This window comes from Haliotis rubra, unplaced genomic scaffold (assembly GCF_003918875.1).
Source record: "Haliotis rubra isolate DU_JTF1 unplaced genomic scaffold, ASM391887v1 Scf1625, whole genome shotgun sequence".
In the NCBI taxonomy this organism is placed as follows: domain Eukaryota; kingdom Metazoa; phylum Mollusca; class Gastropoda; order Lepetellida; family Haliotidae; genus Haliotis; species Haliotis rubra.
The window spans coordinates 52,696-69,512 of NW_025765587.1; positions in this window are offsets into that span (position 1 = coordinate 52,696).

Consider the following 16,817-nt stretch of genomic DNA (forward strand, 5'->3'; position numbering starts at 1 on the left):
TGATATAACTGTGCTGTGATAGAACTGTGCTGTGATACAGTGACTTGATATAACTGTGGCGTGATACAGTGACGTGATACTGTACTGTGATATAACTGTGCCGTGATACAGTGACGTGATACTGTGCTGTGATACAGTGACGTGATACTGTGCTGTGATATAACTGTGCCGTGATACAGTGACGTGATACTGTACTGTGATATAACTGTGCCGTGATACAGTGACGTGATACTGTGCTGTGATACAGTGACGTGATACTGTGCTGTGATATAACTGTGCCGTGATACAGTGACGTGATACTGTGCTGTGATATAACTGTGCCGTGATACAGTGACGTGACAGTGGTCTCACTCTGCCACGCGCGATGTATGGGCATTTCCTTCATTGTCAGCGCAAACACCAACACTGCACAGCAGAGCGATAAAGGTTTGATATCAGATTCCAGGCAATACATGCTGCTCGCAGACACGCCTTTTATGGTTCTCCTCACCAGATGTAGACATCGTTGCCCAAATAAGGAATACACAGGTAGATAAAGAAACTAACATCTGCGAATCTATAACACGATGCATTGAAAACAGTTTCATATTGGAAATGTTTAGATTTCATATGTTGTGTAAGCCTGACAACGATGCTGACTAGGACTGTGAGCACCAGGCTGCCCGTCAGGTTTGGTCACTTCCATCATTTATACCTACACTGTATGTTGATACTTATCTGCAAATGTCATTAGCTTAGAAATCTAAAAATGTCAGACGAGGTACGTGGCCGCTCTTCTGTATACAGAGAACATGTCTGCCGCTTTCAAGATGGCAGACAACAGTAGCATGGTAGAAGTTTGAGTCGATATGTGCCTCTACCTCTCAAATACTGATAGATATAGGTAGATGTTCCTCTACCTCTCAAATACTGATAGATATAGGTAGCGTAGATGTTCCTCTCCTTAAAGATAAAGAGCACTGGAATAGCCTGGTAAAGAATGTGGCTTGATATGTAAGAGTAGCATGCTTTTATTTAAGGGAGTTCTAAGCATACCGACACCTCTTATTGCTTCGTGCTAATTGTAACAAGACGGCTTGTTCTTTCGTGTGATCTACAATGATAGCTTATTCTACAAATAGTGCTTATTGTTTCGTGTGATCGACAATGATAGCCAGTTCAACAAATAGTGCTTGTTGTTTCGTGTGATCGACAATGATAGCCAGTTCAACAAATAGTGCTTGTTGTTTCCTGTTATTCATAATGATAGCCAGTTCAACAAATAGTGCTTGTTGTTTCGTGTGATCGACAATGATAGCCAGTTCAACAAATAGTGCTTGTTGTTTCCTGTTATTCATAATGATAGCTAATGACAGTCCCACCATCCTGACCTCTTGATGTCCTGCTGGCCAGTCTGTAGCAGAGCACCAGATGACAGTCCCACCATCCTGACCTCTTGATGTCCTGCTGGCCAGTCTGTAGCAGAGCACCAGATGACAGTCCCACCATACTGACCTCTTGATGTCCTGCTGGCCAGTCTGTAGCCGAGCACTAGATGACAGTCCCACCATCCTGACCTCTTGATGTCCTGCTGGCCAGTCTGTAGCCGAGCACTAGATGACAGCACCCTGACCTCTTGGTGACAGTCCCACCATCCTGACCTTGATGTCCTGCTGGCCAGTCTGTAGCCGAGCACTAGATGACAGTCCCACCATCCTGACCTCTTGATGTCCCGCTGGCCAGTCTGTAGCCGAGCACTAGATGACAGTCCCACCCTATTGACCTCTTGATGTCCCGCTGGCCAGTCTGTAGCCGAGCACTAGATGACAGTCCCACCCTACTGACCTCTTGATGTCCTGCTGGCCAGTCTTTAGCCGAGCACTAGATGACAGTCCAACCCTACTGACCTGTTGGTGTCCTGCTGGTCAGTCTGTAGCCGAGCACTAGATGGCATTCCCACCATACTGACCTCTTGGTGTCCTGCTGACCAGTCTGTAGCCGAGCACTAGATGATTGTCACGCCATAAGGAGTTCTTAGACTTGACGATAGTCCCACTCTTCAACGTCCGGTTGGTCAGTCTGTAGCCGAGGGCTACATGAAATTTTGTGCAGCTGGTCACTGGTTAAACCAAGCTTGTTTATCTTCCAATTATTATCACTATGCGGTACGGCTCGGACACAGTCCAATGTTCCTGCATGTCGTTATGTTACAATATAGCCATCAGTGCGTTGTCACGCCATAAAGAGTTCTTAGTTCCTCCTGGCCAGTCTGTAGCCGAGCACTAGATGACAGTCCCACCATACTGACCTCTTGGTGTCCTGCTGACCAGTCTGTAGCCGAGCACTAGATGACAGTCCCACCATACTGACCTCTTGGTGTCCTCCTGGCCAGTCTGTAGCCGAGCACTAGATGACAGTCCCACCATACTGACCTCTTGGTGTCCTCCTGGCCAGTCTGTAGCCGAGCATTGGATGACAGTCCCACCATGCTGACCTCTTGGTGTCCTCCTGGCCAGTCTGTAGCCGAGCACTAGATGACAGTCCCACCATGCTGACCTCTTGGTGTCCTCCTGGCCAGTCTGTAGCCGAGCACTAGATGACAGTCCCACCATACTGACCTCTTGGTGTCCTCCTGGTCCCACCATACTGACCTCTTGGTGTCCTCCTGGCCAGCCGAGCACTAGATGACAGTCCCACCATACTGACCTCTTGGTGTCCTCCTGGCCAGTCTGTAGCCGAGCATTGGATGACAGTCCCACCATGCTGACCTCTTGGTGTCCTCCTGGCCAGTCTGTAGCCGAGCACTAGATGACAGTCCCACCATACTGACCTCTTGGTGTCCTCCTGGCCAGTCTGTAGCCGAGCATTGGATGACAGTCCCACCATGCTGACCTCTTGGTGTCCTCCTGGCCAGTCTGTAGCCGAGCACTAGATGACAGTCCCACCATACTGACCTCTTGGTGTCCTCCTGGCCAGTCTGTAGCCGAGCACTAGATGACAGTCCCACCATACTGACCTCTTGGTGTCCTCCTGGCCAGTCTGTAGCCGAGCACTAGATGACAGTCCCACCCTACTGACCTCTTGATGTCCTGCTGGCCAGTCTGTAGCCGAGCACTAGATGACAGTCCCACCATACTGACCTCTTGGTGTCCTCCTGGCCAGTCTGTAGCCGAGCATTGGATGACAGTCCCACCATGCTGACCTCTTGGTGCCCGAGCACTAGATGACAGTCCCATCATACTGACCTTTTGGTGCCCTGTTGGCCAATCTGTAGCCGAGCACTAGACGATAGTCTCACTCTTCTACATCCGGTTGGCCAGTCTGTAGCCGAGCACTAGACGATAGTCCCACTCTTCAACGTCCGGTTGGTAAGTCTGTAGCCGAGGGCTACATGAAAGTCCCACTCTACTGACCTCTTGGTGTCATGCTGATCAGCCGAGTGTTAGAGGATAGACACATTGTATTGTCTTCCTGCTGGCCAGTCTGTAGCCGAGCGCTCGACTTACATTTACTACCTGCTGGTGGCTGATTGCGATTTGAATTATCTGGCTAAGTTGGGTCATTCTTCTCGTGTTGATTTTGGAATATTCAAGAAACGTTGGGTTATTGTTTTGTGTTTGTGTTAGAATGTTCTGTAAATTTTCTAGTTGCGCAATAAGTTTTCGCAATCCGTTGATGATGAAATGATCTGACATAGGGTCATTCTTCTTCAGCAGATGTGGAAATTTTGTGCAGCTGGTCACTGGTTAAACCAAGCCTGTTTATCTTCCAATATTATCACTTTGCGGTACGGCTCGGACACAGTCCAATGTTCCTGCATGTCGTTACAATATAGGCATCAGTGCGTTGCTAAGGAAACCGAAATGTGTTAAGTCGATGTAAATGCCACCAGTCGAAAGCAGCGACACATAAAGACACACATGATTATGCGATTGAACATATGGAGACGAATGTGCCCTCTCACCATTACACATGTGGTGAGGAATGTGCCCTCTCACAATTACACATACGATGAGGAATGTGCCCTCTCACCATTACACATACGATGAGGAATGTGCCCTCTCACTATCACACATATGATGACGAATGTGCCCTGCCCTCTCACTATCACACATATGATGACGAATTTGCCCTCTCACCATTACACATATGATGAGGAAAGTCCTTTTGCATAGTAACATATAAGTAAACGAAATTGCCATCTCAAGATCTTAGGATGACGAATGTGCCCTCACACGATAACATATGAACTTCAAATGCTAGCGCACATGATGATTCTATATGTGTGTGTCTTCGTTAGCACATCTGATGTCGACCATGTCTTCGTTTCCGGCTGTTTGTCTTTGGTGACAAATGATTCCATCTGTTTGTCTTTGGTGACACATGATTCCATCTGTTTGTCTGTGGTGCCACATGATTCCAGCTGTTTGTCTTTGGTGCCACATGATTCCAGTCATGTTTGTCCTTGGTGACACATGATAACAAGTACATCGTGCACGTCGTCTTAAAAAAAACCGCGCATGTCTCGAAACCAAAGAGTTTGTCTGAAGGTGAAGTATATTTTTTTGGTTTTGGTTGGTTTCTGTTGTTGTTCTTGTTGGTTTTTCTTGTTGGTTATTTTTTATTTTCTTTTGTTTTTTAATTTTTTTATTTTTTAAGGTTGATACAGTATCTTTTACTGAACGAACAACTTAATACAGTGTCTATTACTGACCGAACAACTTGATACAGTGTCTATTACTGAATGTACAACCTAATACAAGGTTTATTACTTAACGTACAACTTGATACAGTGTCTATTACTGAATGTACAACCTGATACAGTGTCTATTACTGAATGTACAACCTAACATAAGGTCTATTACTGAATGCACAGCCTGATATAGTGTCTATTTCTGAATGTACAACTTGATACAGTGTCAATTACTGAACGTACAGCTTGATACAGTGTCTATTACTGAACGTACAACTTGATACAGTGTCTATTACTGAATGTACAGCTTGATACAGTGTCTATTACTGAATGTACAACCTGATACAGTGTCTATTACTGAATGTACAACCTAATACAGTGTCTATTACTGAACGTACATCTTGATACAGTGTCTATTACTGAATGTACAGCTTGATACAGTATCTATTATTGAACGTACAACTTCATACAGTGTCTATTACTAAATGTACTTCCTGATACAGTGTCTATTACTGAATGTACAAATTGATACAGTGTCGGTTACTGAACGAACAGCCTGATACAGGGTTTATTACTGAACGTAATACCTGATACAGTGTCTATTACTGAACGTACAGCTTGATACAGTGTCTATTACTGAACGTACAACTTGATACAGTGTCTATTACTGAGCGTACAGCTTGATACAGCGTCTATTACTAAATGTACTACCTGATACAGTGTCTATTACTGAACGTACAGATTGATGCAGTGTCTATTACTGAGCGTACAGCTTGATACAGTGTCTCTTTCTGAACGTACAGCCTGATATAGTGTCTATTACTTAACGTATAACCTGTTACAGTGTCTATTACTGAACGTACAACCTGATACACTGTCTATTACTGAACGTACAACCTGGTACAGTGTCTATTACTGAACGTACAACCTGATACAGTGTCTATTACTGAATCTACAGATTTATACAGTGTCTATTACTGAACGTACAACCTGATACAGTGTCTATTACTGAATCTACAGATTTATACAGTGTCTATTACTGAACGTACAACTTGATACCGTGTATATTACTGAATGTACAGCTTGATACAGTGTCTATTACTGAACGTACGGCTTGAAACAGTGTCTATTACTGAACGTACATCTAGATACAGTGTCTATTACTGAACATACAGCCTGATACAGGGTCTATTACTGAACGTACAACCTGATACAGTGTCTATTACTCAACTTACAGCCTGATACAGTCTCTATTACTGGACGTACAACCTGGTACAGTGTCTATTACTGAACGTACAACCTGGTAGAGTTTCCATTACTGAATGTACATCATGATACAAAGTCTATTACTGAATGTACAACTTGATACAGTGTCAATTACTGAACGTACATCCTGATACAGAGTCCTTTACTGAATGTACAGCATGATACAGTATCTATTATTGAATGTACAACTTGATACAGTGTCTAATACTGAACGTACAGCTTTATACAGTGTCTATTAGTGAGAGCACAGCTTGAAACAGTGTCTATTACTGAATGTTCTACCTGATACAGAGTCTATTACTGAAAGAACAACTTGATACAGTATCTATTACTGAACGAACAGCCTGATACAGGGTCTATTACTGAACGTACAGCCTGATATATTGTCTATTACTTAATGTACAACTTGATACAGTGTCAATTACTGAACGTACAACTTGATACCGTGTATATTACTGAACGAACAGCCTGATACAGGGTCTATTACTGAACGTACAGCCTGATATATTGTCTATTACTTAATGTACAACTTGATACAGTGTCAATTACTGAACGTACAACTTCATACAGTGTCTATTACTGAACGTACAACTAGATACAGTGTTTATTACTGAACGTAATACCTGATACAGTGTCTATTACTGAACATTCAACTTCATACAGTGTCTATTACTGAACGTAAAGCTTGATACAGTGTCTATTACTGAACGTAAAGCTTGATATAGTGTCTATAACTGAATGTAGAGCTTGATACAGTGTCTATTACGGAATGTACAGCTGGATACAGTGTCTATTACTGAAAGTACAACTAGATACAGTGTCTATTACTGAACATTCAACTTCATACAGTGTCTATTACTGAACGTAAAGCTTGATACAGTGTCTATAACTGAATGTAGAGCTTGATACAGTGTCTATTACGGAATGTACAGCTGGATACAGAGTCTGTTACTGAACATACAGCCTGATACAGTGTTTATTACAGAACGTAAAACCTGATACAGTATCTATAACTGAACGAACAGCCTGATACAGTGTCTATTACTGAACGAACAGCCTGATACAGTGTCTATTACTGAACGTACAGCCTGACATAGTGTCTATTACTGAATGTACAACTTGATACAGTGTCAATTATTGAACGTACAACTTGATACCGTGTATATTACTGAATGTACAGCTTGATACAGTGTCTTTTACTGAATGTACAGCATGATACAGAGTCTATTACTGAACGTACAACCTGATACAGAGTCTTTTACTGAATGTACAGCTTGATACAGTATCTATTATTGAATGTACAACTTGACACAGTGTCTATTACTGAACGTACAGCCTGAGACAGTGTCTATCACTGAACGTACAACCTGATACAGTGTCTATTAAAGATTCTACAGCTTTATACAGGGTTTATTACTGAACGTACAACCTCATACAGTGTCTATTACTCAACGTACAGCCTTATACAGTGTCTATTACTGAACGTAGAACCTGATACAGTGCCTATTCCTGAATCTACAGCTTTATACAGGGTCTATTACTGAACGTACAACCTCATACAGTGTCTATTACTCAACGTACAGCCTGATACAGTGTCTATCACTGAACGTACAACCTGATACAGTGTCTATTACTGAATGTACATCCTGATACAGTGTCTATTACTGAATGTACAGCTTGATACAGTGTATATTACTGAATGTACAGCTTGATACAGTATCTATTATTGAATGTACAACTTGATACAGTGCCTATTACTGAATGTACAACCTGTTGGAGTGTCTATTACTGAACGTACAGCTTCATACAGTGTCTATTACTGATTGCACAACTTGATACAGTGTCTATTACTGATTGCACATCTTGATACAGTGTCTAATACTGAATGTACAAACTGTTACAGTGTCTATTACTGAATGCACAACTTTACGCAGTCTCTATTACTGATTGCACAACTTGATACAATATTTATTACTGAACGTACAGCTTGATACAGTGTCTATTACTGAATTTACTACCTGATACAGAGTCTATTACTGAATTCACAACTTGATACAGAGTCTATTACTAAAAGAAGAGCTTGATACAGTGTCTATTACTGAATGTACAGCTTGATACAGTGTCTATTACTGAACATTCAGCTTGATACAGTGTCTATTACGGAACGTAAGGCTTGATACAGTGTCTATTACTGAATGTACAGCTTGATACAGTGTCTATTACTGAACGTACATCTTGAAACAGTGTCTATTACTGAACGTACATCTTGATACAGTGTCTATTACTGAATGTACAGCTTGATACAGTGTCTATTTCTGAACATACAGCCTGATACAGTGTTTATTACTGAACGTAAAACCTGATACAGTATCTATTACTGAACGAACAGCTTGATACAGTGTCTATTACTGAACGTACACCCTAATATAGTGTCTATTACTGAACGTACAACTTGATACAGTCTCAATTACTGAATGTACATCTAGATACAGTGTCTTTTACTGAATGTACAGCTTGATACAGTGTCTATTACTGAAAGTACTACCTGATACAGGGTCTATTACTGAACGTACAACCTGATACAGTGTGTATTACTGAACGTACATCTAGATACAGTGTCTTTTACTGAATGTACAGCTTGATACAATGTCTATTACTGAACGTACAACCTGATACAGTGTCTATTACGTACAACGATACAGTGTGTATTACTGAACGTACAGTACAGTGTCTATTACTGAACGTACAAATTCCTGGTACAGTGATACAGTGCCTATTGCTGAATGTACATCTTGATAACAAAGTCTATTATTGAATGTACAATGAGATACGGTGTTTAATACTGAATGTAAAACCTGTTACAGTGGTTATTACTGAATGCACATCCTGATACAGTGTCTATTACTGATTGCACAACTTGATACAGTGTCTAATACTGAATGTACAACCTGTTACAGTGTCTATTACTGAATGCACAACTTGAAGCAGTGTCTATTACCGATTGAACAACTTGATAGAAAGTCTATTACTGAACGTACAGCTTGATACAGTGTCTATTACTGAATTTACAACTTGATACAGTGTCTATTACTGAATTTACAACTTGATACAGTGTCTATTACTTAATGCACAACTTGATACAGTGTCTATTACTGAATGTACAACTTGATACAGCGTCTATTACTGAACATACAACTTGATACAATGTCTGTTACTGAACGTACTGCCTCATGCAGGGTCTATTACTGAACGTACAACCTGATACAGTGTCTATTACTGAACGTACAACTTGATACAGTGTCTATTACTGAATGTACAACTTGATACAGTGTCTATTACTGAATGTACAACTTGATACAGCGTCTATTACTGAACATACAACTTGATACAATGTCTGTTACTGAACGTACTGCCTCATGCAGGGTCTATTACTGAACGTACAACCTGATACAGTGTCTATTACTGAACGTACAACTTGATACAGTGTCTATTACTGAATGTACAACTTGATACAGTGTCTATTACTGAATGTACAACTTGATACAGTGTCTATTACTGAATGTACAGCTTTCTACAGTGTCTATTACTGAATGCACAACTTCATACAGTTTCTATTACTGAATTTTCTACCTCATACAGTGTCTATTACTGATTACACAACTTCATACCGTGTCTATTACTGAATGTACAACTTGATACAGTGTCTATTACTGAATGCACAACTTGATGCAGTGTCTATTACTGAATGGACAACTTGATGCAGTGTCTATTACTGAATGCACAACTTGATACAGTGTCTATTACTGAACATACTTGCAGTGATACCGAACAGTGATACAGTGTCTATTACTGAACGTACAACCTGATACAGTGTCTAATACTGAATTTACAACTTGAAACAGTATCTATAACTCAAGGTACAGCCTGATACAGTGTCTATTACTGAACGTACATCCTGATACAAAGTCTATTATGAATGTACAGCTTGATACAGTGTCTATTACTGAACGTACAGCTTGATACAGTGTCTATTACTGAATGTACAGCTTGATACAGTGTCTATTACTGAAGGTACAGTTTTATACAGGGATTATTACTGGATGTACAACCTGATACAGTGTCTATTACTGAACGTACAACCAGATACAGAGTCTATTACTGATTGCACAACTTGATACAGTGTCTATTACTGAACGTACAACTTGATACAGTGTCTATTACTGAATGTACAACTTGATGCAGTGTCTATTACTGAATGTACAACTTGATACAGTGTCTATTACTGAATGTACAGCTTTCTACAGTGTCTATTACTGAATGCACAACTTCATACAGTTTCTATTACTGAATTTTCTACCTCATGGCATGCAGTGTCTATTACTGATTACACAACTTCATACCGTGTCTATTACTGAATGTACAACTTGATACAGTGTCTATTACTGAATGCACAACTTGATGCAGTGTCTATTACTGAATGGACAACTTGATGCAGTGTCTATTACTGAATGCACAACTTGATACAGTGTCTATTACTGAATGTGCAACTTGATACAGTGTCTATTACTGAATTGACTACCTGATACAGAGTCTATTACTGATTGCACAACTTGATACAGTGTCTATTACTGAATGTACAACTTGATACAGTGTCTATTACTGAACATACAACTTGATACAGTGTCTATTACCGAACGTACTGCCTGATACAGTGTCTATTACTGAACGTACAACCTGATACAGTGTCTAATACTGAATTTACAACTTGAAACAGTATCTATAACTCAAGGTACAGCCTGATACAGTGTCTATTACTGAACGTACATCCTGATACAAAGTCTATTATGAATGTACAGCTTGATACAGTGTCTATTACTGAACGTACAGCTTGATACAGTGTCTATTACTGAATGTACAGCTTGATACAGTGTCTATTACTGAAGGTACAGTTTTATACAGGGATTATTACTGAACGTACAACCTGATACAGTGTCTATTACTGAACGTACAACCAGATACAGAGTCTATTACTGATTGCACAACTTGATACAGTGTCTATTACTGAATGTACAACTCGATGCAGTGTCTATTACTGAATGGACAACTTGATGCAGTGTCTATTACTGAATGCACAACTTGATACAGTGTCTATTACTGAACGTACAGCTTGATACAGTGTCTATTACTGAATTTACTACCTGATACAGAGTATATTACTGAATTCACAACTTGATACAGAGTCTATTACTAAAAGAAGAGCTTGATACAGTGTCTATTACTGAATGTACAGCTTGATACAGTGTCTATTACTGAATGTACAGCTTGATACAGTGTCTATTACTGAGTGTCAGCTTGATACAGTGTCTATTACGGAACGTAACTTGATACAGTGTCTATTACTGAATGTACAGCTTGATACAGTGTCTATTACTGAACGTACATCTTGATACAGTGTCTATTACTGAACGTACAACTTGATACAGTGTCTATTACTGAATGTACAGCTTGATACAGTGTCTATTACTGAACGTACAGCCTGATACAGTGTTTATTACTGAACGTAAAACCTGATACAGTATCTATTACTGAACGAACAGCTTGATACAGTGTCTATTACTGAACGTACACCCTAATATAGTGTCTATTACTGAACGTACAACTTGATACAGTCTCAATTACTGAATGTACATCTAGATACAGTGTCTTTTACTGAATGTACAGCTTGATACAGTGTCTATTACTGAAAGTACTACCTGATACAGGGTCTATTACTGAACGTACAACCTGATACAGTGTGTATTACTGAACGTACATCTAGATACAGTGTCTTTTACTGAATGTACAGCTTGATACAATGTCTATTACTGAACGTACAACCTGATACAGTGTCTATTACTCAACGTACAGCCTGATACAGTGTGTATTACTGAACGTACAACCTGGTACAGTGCCTATTGCTGAATGTACATCTTGATAACAAAGTCTATTATTGAATGTACAATGAGATACGGTGTTTAATACTGAATGTAAAACCTGTTACAGTGGTTATTACTGAATGCACATCCTGATACAGTGTCTATTACTGATTGCACAACTTGATACAGTGTCTAATACTGAATGTACAACCTGTTACAGTGTCTATTACTGAATGCACAACTTGAAGCAGTGTCTATTACCGATTGAACAACTTGATAGAAAGTCTATTACTGAACGTACAGCTTGATACAGTGTCTATTACTGAATTTACAACTTGATACAGTGTCTATTACTGAATTTACAACTTGATACAGTGTCTATTACTTAATGCACAACTTGATACAGTGTCTATTACTGAATGTACAACTTGATACAGTGTCTATTACTGAACATACAACTTGATACAGTGTCTATTACTGAACGTACTGCCTGATACAGGGTCTATTACTGAATGTACAACCTGATACAGTGTCTATTACTGAACGTACAACTTGATACAGTGTCTATTACTGAATGTACAACTTGATACAGTGTCTATTACTGAATGTACAACTTGATACATACAGTGTCTATTACTGAATGTACAACTTGATACAGTGTCTATTACTGAACGTACAACCTGATACAGTGTCTATTACTGAACGTACAACCTGATACAGTGTCTATTACTGAACGTACAACTTGATACAGTGTCTATTACTGAATGTACAACTTGATACAGTGTCTATTACTGAATGTACAACTTGATACAGTGTCTATTACTGAATGTACAACTTGATACAGTGTCTATTACTGAATGTACAACTTGATACAGTGTCTATTACTGAATGTACAACCTGATACAGTGTCTATTACTGAATGTACAACTTGATACAGTGTCTATTACTGAATGTACAACTTGATACAGTGTCTATTACTGAATGTACAACTTGATACAGTGTCTATTACTGAATGTACAACTTGATACAGTGTCTATTACTGAATGTACAACTTGATACAGTGTCTATTACTGAACGTACAACTTGATACAGTGTCTATTACTGAACGTACTGCCTGATACAGTGTCTATTACTGAACGTACAACCTGATACAGTGTCTATTACTGAATTTACAACTTGATACAGTATCTATTACTGAAAGGTACAGCCTGATACAGTGTCTATTACTGAACGTACATCCTGATACAAAGTCTATTATGAATGTACAGCTTGATACAGTGTCTATTACTGAACGTACAGCTTGATACAGTGTCTATTACTGAATGTACAGCTTGATACAGTGTCTATTACTGAAGGTACAGTTTTATACAGGGATTATTACTGGATGTACAACCTGATACAGTGTCTATTACTGAACGTACAACCAGATACAGAGTCTATTACTGATTGCACAACTTGATACAGTGTCTATTACTGAACGTACAACTTGATACAGTGTCTATTACTGAATGTACAACTTGATACAGTGTCTATTACTGAATGTACAACTTGATACAGTGTCTATTACTGAATGTACAGCTTTCTACAGTGTCTATTACTGAATGCACAACTTCATACAGTTTCTATTACTGAATTTTCTACCTCATACAGTGTCTATTACTGATTACACAACTTCATACCGTGTCTATTACTGAATGTACAACTTGATACAGTGTCTATTACTGAATGCACAACTTGATGCAGTGTCTATTACTGAATGGACAACTTGATGCAGTGTCTATTACTGAATGCACAACTTGATACAGTGTCTATTACTGAATGTACAACTTGATACAGTGTCTATTACTGAATTGACTACCTGATACAGAGTCTATTACTGATTGCACAACTTGATACAGTGTCTATTACTGAATGTACAACTTGATACAGTGTCTATTACTGAACATACAACTTGATACAGTGTCTATTACCGAACGTACTGCCTGATACAGTGTCTATTACTGAACGTACAACCTGATACAGTGTCTAATACTGAATTTACAACTTGAAACAGTATCTATAACTCAAGGTACAGCCTGATACAGTGTCTATTACTGAACGTACATCCTGATACAAAGTCTATTATGAATGTACAGCTTGATACAGTGTCTATTACTGAACGTACAGCTTGATACAGTGTCTATTACTGAATGTACAGCTTGATACAGTGTCTATTACTGAAGGTACAGTTTTATACAGGGATTATTACTGAACGTACAACCTGATACAGTGTCTATTACTGAACGTACAACCAGATACAGAGTCTATTACTGATTGCACAACTTGATACAGTGTCTATTACTGAATGTACAACTCGATGCAGTGTCTATTACTGAATGGACAACTTGATGCAGTGTCTATTACTGAATGCACAACTTGATACAGTGTCTATTACTGAATGTACAACTTGATACAGTATCTATTACTGAATTGACTACCTGATACAGAGTCTATTACTGATTGCATAACTTGATACAGTGTCTATTACTGAATGTACTACCTCATACAGTGTCTATTACTGATTGCACAACTTGATACAGTGTCTATTACTGAATGTACTACCTCATACAGTGTCTATTACTGATTGCACAACTTGATACAGTGTCTATTACTGAATGTACAACTTGATACAGTGTCTATTACCGAACGTACTGCCTGATACAGGGTCTATTACTGAACGTACAACTTGATATAGTTTCTATTACTGAACATACAACTTGATACAGTGTCTATTACTGAACGTACTGCCTGATACAGGGTCTATTACTGAATGTACAGCTTGATACAGTGTCTATTATTGAATGTACAACCTGGTACATTGTCTATTACCGAATGTACATCCTGATACAAAGTCTAATAATGAATGTACAGCTTTATACAGTGTCTATTACTGAATGTACTACTTTAAACAGTCTCTATTACTGACCGTACAACCTGTTACAGTGTCTATTACTGAACGTACAGCTTTATACAGGGATTATTACTGAACGTACAACCTGATACAGTCTCTATTACTGAACGTACAACCTGATACAGAGTCTATTACTGATTGCACAACTTGATACAGTGTCTATTACTGAACGTACTACCTGATACAGAGTCTATTACTGAATGCACAACTTAATACGGTGTCTATTACTGAATGCACAACTTGATACAGAGTCTATTACTGAATGCACAACTTGATACAGTGTCTATTACTGAATGTACTACCTGATACAGAGTCTATTACTGAATGCACAACTTGATGCAGTGTCTATTACTGAATGCACAACTTGATACAGAGTCTATTACTGAATGCACAACTTGATACAGTGTCTATTACTGAAGGTACAACCTAATACAGTTTCTATTACTCCACGTACAGCCTGATACAGTGTCTATTACTGAACGTACAACCTGGTACAGTGTCTATTACTGAATGTACAACTTTATACAGGGTTTATTACTAATCGTACAACCTGGTACAGTGTCTATTACTGAACGTACAACCTGGTACAGTGTCTATTACTGAATCTACAGCTTTATACAGGGTCTATTACTGAACGTACAACCTGATACAGTGTCTATTACTGAACGTACAACCTGATACAGTGTCTATTGCTGAACGTACAGCTGGATACAGTGTCTATTACTGAATGTACAGCTTGATACAGTGTCTATTACTAAATGTACAACTTGATACAGTGTCTATTACTGAATCTACAGCTTTATACAGGGTTTATTACTGAACTTACAGCCTGATACAGTGTCTTTTACTGAACCTACAGCTTTATACAGGGTCTATTACTGAACGTACAACCTGATACAGTGTCTATTACTGAACGTACAGCTTGATACAGTGTCTATTACTGAACGTACAACCTGATACAGTGTCTATTACTGAACGAACAACCTGTAACAGTGTCTATTACTGAACGTACAACCTGATACAGTGTCTATTACTGAATGTACAACTTGATACAGTGTCTATTACTGAACGTACAACCTGACACAGTGTCTATTACTGAATGTACAGCTTAAAAAAAGTGTCTATTACTGAATGTACAACTTAATACAGTGTCTATTACTGAACATACAGCCTTAAGCAGTGTCTATTACTGGATGTACAACTTGATACAGTGTCTATTACTGGATGTACAACTTGATACAGTGTCTAAGGTGAAGTATAATACTAAACAATATATTGACCAAGTAGGCCTGTAAACATTCATTGTCCACAGTAATGCAGAGAAAATGATGGAACTTGAAGGCAAGCTATATGAAATAGTGTAAGTGCAAAGATGAAATCTATCCTTTTCATGTAATCTGATACCGTAACAAACTGCAGCAGCTTAGATCCTCTTCAGCATCAATCGCTGTTAAGTTAGGGTCGACTAATTAAAACCTAATTAAATGATTAGTTGCTAATTTGTTGACAATTGGAGACAGTTGTCCAATTCTGTGTTCCCATCCTTTAATATACGGCAATACACGCCTGACCAGGGAAGCGGTGCACATCTAAATTTAGACCTGGTATCCATCTTCTCGTAGTAGCTGGCAAAGTGTTCCTACTCAGAATAACCTAACTATATCAGCATTAAATCTTGCGTCAATTTCCGAATCAGCAGGATCTGGAATTGAATTGAACTTTTTGCATTCATCAGGATAGTTATCAGACAAGTTGCTCAGGTCTAATTTTGTACGATATAATTACACAGTGATGTTCTCTGTGGGTAGCCCTGATCCTCACATAGAGAGAACAAGGAGGATATCCGGCGGGGTCCACCCTCACAGATCTCAGAATCAGGCAGTACTGAACAACACAGATGTGGAAATACATACACTGGGTGACGTGCTGTCTTCAAACAATAGACATATATGCTGTTGCAGACAGGGATACATGGTGTTTCAGACAGGGATACATGGTGTTTCAGACAGGGATA